The sequence below is a fragment of the Triticum aestivum genome, chromosome 7B, assembly GCF_018294505.1.
Source record: "Triticum aestivum cultivar Chinese Spring chromosome 7B, IWGSC CS RefSeq v2.1, whole genome shotgun sequence".
NCBI lineage: Eukaryota > Viridiplantae > Streptophyta > Magnoliopsida > Poales > Poaceae > Triticum > Triticum aestivum.
Window position 1 is genome coordinate 520,597,321 of NC_057813.1, and position 9,738 is coordinate 520,607,058.

The following is a 9,738-nucleotide window of genomic DNA, read 5'->3' on the forward strand; positions in this document are numbered from 1 at the left end:
GCCGTTGGTCTCCTCCCTCGACGCTGACGATAGCGTGAACGCTGCACCTACACCCCCTGCCCCGGTCGAGGTTGTCCGGCCGGATTTGTGACCAGCCGTGAGCTGAGAGAGAGAGAGTGTGGCTAAGATCTGGAGAGCATGAGAGAGTGAACGAGAGGAACCCTAGTAAAGCAAGCGCTAAGGCTCCTACTTTTATATATAGTGGAGTGATTTTTGTACCGGCTTCAAAAAAATGCGCTCCTACGTGTACCCGCGAGTGGGTGTGAGATAACTAGTGCGTGAGTGCACTGCTTCTCTTCGTGAGAGTACAATATATACTATGCCCAAACAACATTCGCCGCAAGAGTAATAATATAAGTGTGTGATGTGTGAGCTAAAATAAAATGTGCGCGCCGTCTTTTGTTTTTTAGATGTTCTGAGGGTAGGGTGTGAAGAGCACATATGTGCGTGACGTCTACCTGCAGATAGACGATGGGTGCCACGTGCGAGTCTGTGAGAGGACTCGGGAGAGTTGTGACTCGTGACGGTGCGTGTGTGTGAGAGAGGGGGGCACGTAACAATGCAATGCATGTGTCCGTATATCATTATCCGACAAACGTTCGCCACAAGCCTTTTGCTGACGAACGCCGTAAGAACCGTTAGATCGGCATCCGATAGTGTCAGTTTTGCCATGTCATTTAACAGAACAGCCACTCCTCCTACACACAAATCTTCGACGTGAGTTTTAGCAACTGCCTTATGCTCCCTCCGTTTCGAAATGCAGTGCATATAGCTTTATTGAAAATTAGAACCTCGCAAACTTTTATTGAGTTTTCATGTACCAAACTGCACATGTAGAATACCCTGTATGTATCATTTCATTCATCTTCGAGAGGTAACTATAAAGATGGGTGAGGTGTCTACAAAGAAAGACCATCGTATCACCCCGCAGCAATTTCAACCATCCTTTAGTGTCGAGGAATATCATAGGAACTCTATATGATATGATTTTTATAGGATTTTTTTCCTTTAGAGCCAATTGGTTCATAGGAATAGATTCATATACTCTACATTTCAAAGGAAATAAACATGATATCATTTCTATAGCTTTAGAGCCACTTGGTTCATATGAATGGATTCCTATACTCCCTTAATTTCAAAGGAAAATAAACATTAGCGTATATTCAATAGAAAAGTTCCTATGATATGAACCAAATTACTTCTCTTTACTAATCCCTCCTCATAGGAATTGAGGTACATGTCATCTCTAGATTCAATAGGAAAGTTCCTATGATGTGAACCAAATGACATCTCTTTTCCAATCCCTACTCATAGGAATTGAGATCCTCCATGTCATTTCTTTCCCTACAACTTCCATGTATACATCTTCTATTCCTAAATAGATAGTACAACCCACTAGTAGCTTTTTTCCAAAACATGCAACTATGGCACAAGAATTATATAGTGTGCCAATAACTTTGAAAGATGGTCGCTGGATGAAGCTAACCCGACAGTGCAGAGATGGGCAAATCCGAGCACTACTGGCCATTGTATATCATCAACATTCCACCAGATCTGCCACATGTACAATTTAGAAGACTCCATGGTTGAACTTAAGCATAATGCATAAACCTCAAAACACCAGCACTTCTCCTTTGTTCTAGAATCTTCTGTATCATAATTGATTATTTTTTTCTAAATGAATTGCCATTATTTTTTTTACTTTATGATTTACAGTGCACAACCCCATGAATCTTAACATTTTTATAAAACTAATTGATTTTGAATTAGATGAACTATAAGAACTAAATGAACATCTACATCATGCATATATGACTCAAAGCTTTACATGCTATAGTGTGTATTTATTCATAATTTGGTTTCGAAATCTCATGCGTTCAATACATGTGTACCTTACTAGTTTTGAGTAGACTAGCAAATTTCACGCGGCCCCGAGTATATCAAAATGCAGGGCCCGTGCATCATTGCCTTTCGATAGAACCTATGTCCACAATTTTTTGTACGTGCTATATCTCCACTGGTCCCCGAACCCAAAATGCTGCCTTGTTCCCGTAAAACCAAGCGGCCCACACATATTTAAGGCATCGACTCGAAACCGTTTACTACGACGTGGCCCCGCACACCGTAGTACTCCTAGAAACCCTACCGCCGCACTCATCATCGGTTTTCTTCAAGAGGACAAGGGAGAAGCCGATTTGTAGTGGAGGCGCTTTCAAAAAAAGGATCTGTAGTGGAGACCCCTACCCTAGGGTGCCCTAGGTAGCTGTCGCACGCATCATTGTTTTCTCTTTTCTCTATGATCTTGTGCGCTAGAGTGAAATGATGGTTGCTTCGTCCGTACAGCTTAATGCGGGAAAGGGGGGCTTTGTGATTTGACCCCTCATTGGTCATTTTCTACTACTGTGGCGCTACGACCGGGGTGCCTCCAATTCCAACCGCTGCTCCGAACTATAATTTGGTGCATCGCACGTGGAACAAGACGGTGGATGAGACACATGTCTGCCAAAGGGGTCCTGTTAAGTGTGTCGCCATTTCATGTGCGAACTGACCCAGCTTGAGTTGCTACGCCAACACGACAGGAGCAGCCTACCACTTGGTTTTGCTCCTTGGTGAATCCCGACTATGTTGATCTAAAAAGATACATGCGGAACTACCCTCTCCATCTCAGTTTTTTATTTGTAGGCGTCTCGGTTAATAGGGCCTGCACGTAGTTCTAAGTCATCCATTTGACTAACTAAATATGAGTTACTATGTTACAAAAAGTATATCATTGGATTCTTATTGGTTGATATGTGAAGAAACAAGAAACGAGGTAGAAGTTAATGCACCGCGCCTTAGTATTTTTGGATTATTTGGTTTTCGTAAGATGACTTACTCCCTCCATCTAGGTGAGTAAGTCATCTTAGGTTGTGCACCGTGACCAAGGAGAAGGGGAAAACGAGAAACATTGATGTTTATTTGCTAATTAATAGCATTGCATGCAATGAACTAACCACTGCATGTCATGTGTGTAGTCTCAAGTCATTAAAAACATGCACACCCCTCATCTCTTATTGGTTAATATGTCAAGAAACAAGAAACGAAGGTAGAAATTAATGCACCGCGCCTAAGTGTTTTGGGATTATTTGTTTTTCATAAGATGACTTACACACCTAGACGGAGGGAGTACTCACCTAGACGGAGGGAGTAGTTGTATTTAAAAGTCGAGGGCGGGGCTTTTCCTGCGCGGTAGGCGGGGCAGTTCCGCCTAGTCGGTTCGACATAGACGCGAGAAGACAAGGGAGTAGGCTGCTGCAAACGTAAGGGCTGTGTGATTTGACAGCGAGTTACTGCTGGACAGGTGGGGGCCCGTGATTTGACTTGCCATTATCATTTTAACTGCGGCGCTATGACCAACGTGAGTCTCCCGATTCCTGACAACCTCCATACAGGTGCCTCTCCCAATGCTCCACCATGTAGTAGTAGAGGCTGGCTCTTGCATGAGAGCCCACTTCTCCACTTTTTCCTTGCCTCTCTTTCCTCCACATATGCAAAAATGCCATGTAAAGCGCACTATTGTACTTACTTGCTCCTACATGTGCTTAAGCTTGCCACATAGGCATAAAGTCTGATGTGGCAAGTTAATCAAGAAGAGAGAGACTAGTTTGGTGACCCAAGGAAGAAACGGTGCTAAGCGCGTGTACCTAGGTGAAAAGACAATTTTGAGTCTATAGCTAATTAAATGAAGCAAACTTAGCAACACCATTTCATTGGAGGAGGTCACTCCTTGGCAAATGCAATAAATACTAGTACTCCCTGTGTCCCATTATATAAGAACGTTTTTGACACTACACTAGTGTCAAAAACGTTCTTATATTATGGGACGGAGGGAGTACGAAGAAAGAGATAGAGAGGAGTAAAAAAATACACTTATAGCCAACCTTATAGCCAACCTTGTTGTAGTATGAGTGACTAAGTGATGACTATGTATGACATGCCAACATCAGATAGCCTAACACACCGTGTTAAATCTCCAAGGGCGTGACCGCGCGAGCGACGCGACGGTCGTGGTAGGCGCGACCATGATACGGGCTGCTGGCAGCCCTTGGATCTAAGATCAAACGGTCGCATGCTAAGTTGCTGAAAATTTTAAGAATAAACCTCTAGGATAGGATATTCACCCATAGGTCTAGAATCACGCCATGCAACCGTTCGATCTCAGATCCAAGGGCTCTCGGAAGCCCATATCATGGGAGAATGGAAAGCCACTACCCTGCCGTTCGCACGCTGGCACTTCGCTCCTACTCGCCCCCGCACGTCCTTCAATACTACGGCGGTTCGCTCCTAGTCGTCCCGTCCATTCACATTACGGCAGTTCCACTAATCCTAACCCTCCTCCCAAATCCATGGCGTCCCAAATCTCCCCGATCGGCGGTGAGTACAAGGTTAGAACCATCACCGGCGATGAGTTCGACGTCATCTACACCCGTACTTCCGCGATGGTGAAAGGATGCCTTTCTCGCTTCAGACGCATGTTTGAAAACTCACATGATGAGTGGGTCACTGGGCTAGATGTTGAGTACACCACAGTTGTGGGACGAGAGAAGGTTCTAAAGGACGAAGAGAGGAAGAAGCCCACCGTGATCCAGGTTTGCATACATAACGTTTGCTTGGTCTACCACATATGCCATGCCGACGTTGAGTGCCAGGATTTTAAGAACTTCCTCGAGGACAAAACAGTCAAATTTGTTACTATAGACTTTAAGAACGACAAAGAAGTCCTACGTCGTATTGGCCTCGTTGTAGGCAACCCCTTCGACCTCCAGAAGAATCGGCTGGTGCCCTCTTGTCAGCCTTCAATGCTGACCCTTGCCGGAGCCATGGTTCATCCTTCGTACGGTAAACTAGAGAAACCTCATTACACATTTCATCGTCATGCATGGAAGCGGAATGTACTAGATATAGACCACATCCAGTATGATGCAATGGATGGATACCTTTGTTTCAATATCTACAAGGGTTGGATGAAGAGCAACAGCCAAGTTGGCGGTTCAAGCAAAGAAGTATCGGCGAAGCGGAAGAGGGACAAGGACGAAGTCGAGGACGTGGACGAGGACTCCGAGTAAGGTGGCAGTGTCGTTGCTCATGGTGGTTCTAAACTTCTAATGCAGTGTCTACCGGATTAGTTGCATAGTTTAATTTCAGGTGTGCTTAGTTTAATTTGAGGGGTGTGTTGTGCTGAGCCCCCAGCAGAACTATGTTATGTTTCTTCTTGTTACTTTAACTCTTCAGTATGTACATACTAGTACTAGTATTTCTTTAATAGAATTTAGCACCCCAATTAAGCACATACTAGCTTTTTTAATAATACTCCCTTTATTTTTGTATACAAGGCCACAAACTCGGATTACGGGTACCAATGTAAAATTTAATGCTTTCTTTACAAGTCAACTTTTCTTCTTGTTTACCGAGATCATTAATACTCCGCATGCATGCAAAGAAACGATGTAGAGGAAGTAGATGACTGTCATTATGACTGCATGCATGCAAGTATTAAACATATTGTTAGTACGAGAAAATATCATTAACTCTGCCTCGATTACTGTTGGTGGCCTTGTATAGATGCAAAATGTATAATCTATAGTGGCCTTGTGTATAAAAATGGAGGGAGTACTATATGCATAATTTGGTGACAAGCGCTCTCTATATGTACCACCTTTTTTTAAATTTCAATTTTTGCTCCATGGCGCAATCCATCGATAGTGGAGTACTACTGTACAAAAGTTAAAAGTTTAGCGTACTATTCATCATATATATATATAGCCAGTTAAATTCTCAACCTAGAACGACGTGCATGCCATGTAGTAAACCGATCCGGAGGAAGTAGAGTAGTAAAAATGAGGTGATTTTACCAAGCGATGGGCGGGGGAGCATGGCCTGTCATGTGGTCCCACGTGTCATGATGTACCAAGGCGATACGCGTGTCCCTGTTGAGGCAGAAGCAATACTAGTACGTGGTTTGAGATGATGTCGAACCGAAGTGTGAAATAATGGTTGCTTCGTCCGTCTGGGAAGGTGCGACATTGTGATTTGACGTCTCATTGTTCATTACTAATACTGGGCCGGTACGAGTGGGGTGCGTCCCCCCTGCTGTTCTGCACTGTTATTTGGTGCTTGCCACATCGACCCGGTTGCTATATGTCCCACATGTCGGCGACAGGAAGTACAGAATTCATGAAAGGGAGCATCGACGGAGGAGTATACTACAGAATTCATGAAAGGGAGCGACTTAGTTTTGGAAAAATCTGTTTTTACGGAGTACGTACCCACTAGGGTTTATAGGGCTCATCTAAAAAACATTCGTTTTTCTGTTTGATAAGTCTCAATTCTATTATACTAGTAGTAGTACCATTACATGTTGGATTTCGAGTTGCGTTAGATCACCCGACGCAAGCATTGTCAAGAGGAAACTAACCAATGCATGTACAAGTTCATGGAAATTTAGTGGTCATTCATGCATTCGTTCTAATTAATGCCTCGGTAAACATAACTTCTTGAGAAAAACGAGCGTACTATGCAAACTACGAAATTAATTCGACCACTCACCGTCTACCTTGGTTGGAGATATTTTGAAATTGAGCCATAAACTGGAAAGGAGGAAGTAGTAACTTTTGTCTCGATTACTATTTGTGGCCTTGTATAGATACAAATTGTATTTTTTTATAGTGGCCTTGTATAATTAAATAGAGGGAGTACTAACCAAAGTACGTAGTAGGGATGAGGAGTAAACGGAGGGAGTAGTTAAATTTTCTCCTCGTGCTACGAGCCACCGCGCGCGTGGGCGTGGGAGCGGGCGTAAAGGCGTACAGTAGTAGTAAGCTTCACCTCATCCTGCGAGCCACCGCGCCCGTGGGCGGGGGAGATGATGTATAAAGCAAGTTTCTCCTTGTTCTGCGAGTTGACGGGACACATCAAAAGTACTCCAGTGTATAGAGCCTTGCCTCTAAGGTAGACCCCACATGGTTTGCCTATTTTTTTAATTTAACATAACGCGTCAAGTCGCAATTTGTTTGTTCACCCGTGGTAGACGATCCTCCCTCCACCAAGTGGACAACCAGTACACGTGCCAAATTACCACTTGGGCTGCCTTTTTCATACAGAAATGAGCTCCACCGTGTACCCGCGCGGGTGTGGTTGGGAAAGAGACGGGAGTACGTGCGCCGTGCGTGCACCTCTTCTCTTCGTGCACGTCCCCCACCTACGTGGGTGTGTGTGAGAGAGATAAAAACCTAGACATAATGCGTCGTCCATCCCCATGCCTCCGCCCAGTCCGACCACCAGTCACCACCACAGCACCACGCCCCACTCCTCCTCACCTTATCTCTCATATTTCTCCCTCCATTTTTATATAAAGGGGCCACTATCAAAATTACAATTTGCAGATATACAAGGCCACTAACACTAATCGATGCAATATTAATGGTGTTTGCCTCGTGGTACTAGCAAAGGAGGACATTAATTATCCCTTGCATGCATGCAGGAGTTTGTAAAAAAATGCATCTTGATGTTTCGTGCAATGCACGGGCATCTTGCTAGTCCATGAAAACAATACATGGAAAAATTCCATGGCGAATGAGGGATTTGAATCTGTTGGGAGGGGCTGTTTGGATCTTGCCTGGGGTAGCCAAAATATTGGCGACCCTTTTGTCCACCGGTGCCTTTGCCACCGATGAACGAGGAACGGCTCGGGTGCTCATGCTGTCATGCATCCTCCAGCGCGCATGTTGGAGACGAGCTCGCACGAGCTGTGTTTTTTTGTCCCACAACGCCGCACGAGCCGCCCGCAGACCGACCGGCGACCCGCAAATTACACCATCCAACAGTAGCCGCACACATTATGACAGCAACTCAACCAACCGGACGAAATTCACGCAAACACGTAGACAAACTGATATTCCATATAAATAACGACGGAAATCATATAAAATACCGGATTTTCACACAAACATGACGGATTTCATTACACTCAAATGAACTATGCGGTGCTAGTTCTGGACAGCACAGGTATATAACACCTGGCCTAAATGGTCGCCCGCCGATCAATTTGTGTTCGTCATGTCCGGTAGCATGATCACTGGACTGCCGGGAGCCCCGGAGGTATATGCTTCAGCGCAAAGGATGGCTCGCTTCCCCACTGCCCAACTGATATCATTGCCGAAGATGATGGTGGCCGGCACCGGTTCGAGTTCATCACCGGCCACTACTTCGCCATGGCCAGCACCGGCTCGAGTTCATCCTAACATTGACCTCTTCCGTGGAGCCCATGCGGGGTCGACGAAGGTCCTCGCAACAAAAGGATCCGGCAAGACACCTACTGTGTACGCCGGCGTCGCCTCTGCGGTGGCCTTCATGGGACCCAAGCGGCGGCGGCCTCCCATGTTCTACTTCTCCTTGATGATGACGGCGGACGCGCAGGCGCTGGCCATCGACTCGTCGCTCTCAACGCACCCGGCTTCTATCGCTGCTTGCATGGCACGGCCACCGGCATGGGAGTCTCGACCACGCGGTACGAGGCGGCAGCGTGGACGGCAGCAACGACGCTCGTGCGCCGCTCCTCGTCGAGCTGGCCTGGAGCGGCGAGTTGCTGAACCGCGTGCCGGCTTGGGGCGGCAACTGGCTCCGTCGGGCGAGGGGAGGGAGGTGGATCAGCGAGCTGCATAGTTCGTATCCGGCGGGCTACCCAACCGGCTTGGATGCGGAATAACTACTCTTTGTAAGCCATTGTAAGAGTGGACAAAATGGTGGAGGAGATAGGGGAGCGGCGGAGGTGTGCGATTCTTGGCTGGCGTTTGTCCTCGTTTAAATAGGAGATTAAATAGACGGCGGACGGGAGGAGCTCGGTCGGCGTTGCGTTTAACGCCGGCCCGGTCATGAACGGATGTGTGTCCAGAGTGGGTTTCTCGGCTTCCACACGGGAGGGTTTCATGGAGGCGTTTGAATGCGGCACGGAGGTGTGTTCAGTCGGGCGTGCCGCGAGTGGCACCCTCGACTCTAACCTAGGACACCGCGCCATTCTTCCACTGATGTGTGGGCTCTTTGGGTGCATGGCCTGCATGTCAGTGACCCAACGCAGGCAGCGCACAGCAGAGGAACCTTTGGTGGGCCAAGGCGGTCAGAAGCGGGCATTTCATAAACCGATGATTGTTCATTGAGTGTGATGTCATCTTTTTCATGTAGTTAATCCTACTATGTTGATAGCCCGTTCGATATGTTGTGATTCATAAAGACCGATGCAAACATCAATGTTCTGCTTATCACAGATAAGATTGATTAATACCCATAACAATCCATGTCCTTAACAAAGGGTGCATGCACGTATAGGTTGAGCGTGTGTCTTGCGTTGTGTGCTGTGTGCATGCAGGCGTGCGAGTGTTGGGTGCGTGCAAGGGTGCGTTTCAGTGTTGCATGCATGGGTGCATACGTGCATGTGTTCGTGAGTGCATGTGTACGTGTCAGTGTTGCACGCCAGCATGCGTGCGTGTGTATGTTATGTGTACGTGTCAGTGTTGCAAGCCTACATGCGTGTGTGTCTTGCGTGCGTGCATGTGTCCGTGCGGGGTGAGGCTACACGTTAGTCGACTGACTTTCTCATCTCTGGTCATTAGATTTTCCACCCGTTGGATACGAAATCAAGGGCCTCCAGTTTATCATCAAACTCCACTCCCCGAGCCGCCAGCAACCACCAGCCAAACCGCCCGC